At 34.6% G+C, this 2,000-nt stretch overlaps 1 long non-coding RNA gene across 1 annotated transcript; it reads left to right on the top strand.

Annotated features, from left to right (window-relative positions):
* The first annotated feature begins 246 nt into the window (after positions 1-246).
* Positions 247-1,520, top strand: LOC127298415 (uncharacterized). Its single transcript, XR_011744408.1, has 4 exons — positions 247-266; positions 358-661; positions 749-942; positions 1,061-1,520. It is a non-coding gene; the product is annotated as an uncharacterized lncRNA (long non-coding RNA).
* Positions 1,521-2,000: the final 480 nt, after the last annotated feature.

The raw sequence follows: 2,000 nt of genomic DNA, 5'->3' as shown, positions 1-2,000 counted from the left end.
ATGTCTTTGTCACTTCATCATATCTATTTGTCGCTCATTTGCGCAAATTCTGTGTTTGCTCCTCATAATTTTTGTAATAAGAACTTTTTGTATGATCTTTTTTCCTACTTTTAATATGTTTCCTTTTTTTGTGTAGCTTTGTCTACTGCTGAAGGTATGGGTTCATGCTCGGAATGCTCCCAACCCAGAAACTTGTGCACCCGGCCATCTAGATATTGTACAGAGTTTTCTGTCAAGATGTTGCGTAAGATTTCGAAGAATATTCTGTACGTATTTTTTTATAAAAGTTTTCATAATTTATTTCATAAATTTTTTTTATTGTACTTATCTTATTTGTTCTTAAAAAAATATATGCAGATTCTCCCTTGCTGTTACTATACAAGGATTAAATTTTTATGTCCATCAAAAATAATGAAAGCTGTAGGTAGACCAGCTCCCCACTTGCATGCACCTGATGATGTCTTCACAACACATCATCTATTATTGCATGATTGCGATACATACTTTTCCATCGAAGGACCTTATTATTTGTCCTTGTTAGAAGCATTTCGTATCACTGCTGGAGATACGATCAAATTTTCATATGATGAAGATGAAGACATCTTTAATGTCTCCGTAATTGTTGGAATAGATCAACCAAAATATTGGTTTGGATTCCCTGGTAATTTTTTTTTATCTTTGTATCATTAATTTTTAAATTTTTTATTTTTTTTCACTACTAATTATAGGATATTTTTTTATTTGATAGAGTGCCATAACCTACCCGCTGATTGTGAAGAAGCGTTCCGTAGCACTTTTTTCATGGAAGCAACAGTTTTTTCCCAAGCAGAAATGAACAGACTTGTCACTCGCTATAGGGAGTACATGAGTAGTCAGCATTATCACAACAATGCTCCTAATTTCATTATTCACAGGCTAGTGAGTAGTGAATACGCCTGTTGGGTTAGTTTTTTTTTTCTTTTTTACAATTGTTGTTATTATTCTTATTTCTAATTTTTTCTTAATCGTTTTTTTTTTATCATCACTAGTTTTGAGAATTTTTTTTTTAATGATCCTGTAGGTAGTTCCATTCGAAGCTATCAAAAGTAATGTTGTTCTAAAAAGGAAGGGCGATTGTATTTATGCATACAATCAATATTCTGTCCAAGGAACTTACAAAATAAGAGATGATGGCACTATCATTTTCCGTGAACACTGGGCTGATTTACGGGTGGACAACAACATATTACCAGGAGACTTATTCATTGCAAGGGTGGTGGCTAATAGAAGTTACATAGGACTGGATATTCATATTATTTAGAAAGAGAAGAATTTCTTCTATTTATAATAGTAGTTTCTTCTCTATTTTTTTTTGTAATAATTTTAATCTTTTTTTTAGAGTTGTAGTTCAAGAAGATTGGTATTTTTATTTCTCCAACTTGTAATAATTGTTATTTTTTTTGTTTTCTACAACCTTAGTATTTATTCCATGTATTCCCTAATTTATTTCACAACCCAAGTTGTGTTTCCTTAATTTTTTTTATCTTGTTTGTACAACTGTAATCCAAGTATTTCTAGGCTCTTGTTCCCTTCCGTTTACGATGTTGTTCCGCTCCGTGTAGGTTGTTGTTCCCCTCCGTGTAGAGTGTTGTTCCTTTTCGTCTAGGCGCTTGTTCCATTCCGTATAGGATGTTGTTCCCTTCCATGTAGGTTGTTGTTCCCCGTACAGGTTGTTGTTCCCTCCGTCCAGGTTGTTGTTCCCCTCCATTCAGTTTGTTGTTCTTTTTCGTCTAGGCTCTTGTTCCTTTTCATTTAGGATGTTGTTCCCCTCTGTCTAGGTTGTTGTTCCCCTTTGTGTAGGGTGTTATTCCTTTTCATATAGGCTCTTGTTCCCTTCCGTTTATGATGCTGTTCCGCTCCGTGTAGGTTGTTGTTCCCATCCGTGTAGAGTGTTGTTCCTTTTCGTCTAGGCGCTTGTTCCCTTCCGTATAGGATGTTGTTCCCTTCCATGTAGGTTGTTT

This window comes from Lolium perenne, chromosome 4 (genome assembly GCF_019359855.2).
Source record: "Lolium perenne isolate Kyuss_39 chromosome 4, Kyuss_2.0, whole genome shotgun sequence".
Lineage (NCBI taxonomy): Eukaryota > Viridiplantae > Streptophyta > Magnoliopsida > Poales > Poaceae > Lolium > Lolium perenne.
Note: the sequence above shows the minus strand (reverse complement) of the source record. Positions and strands in the feature narration are given on the sequence as shown.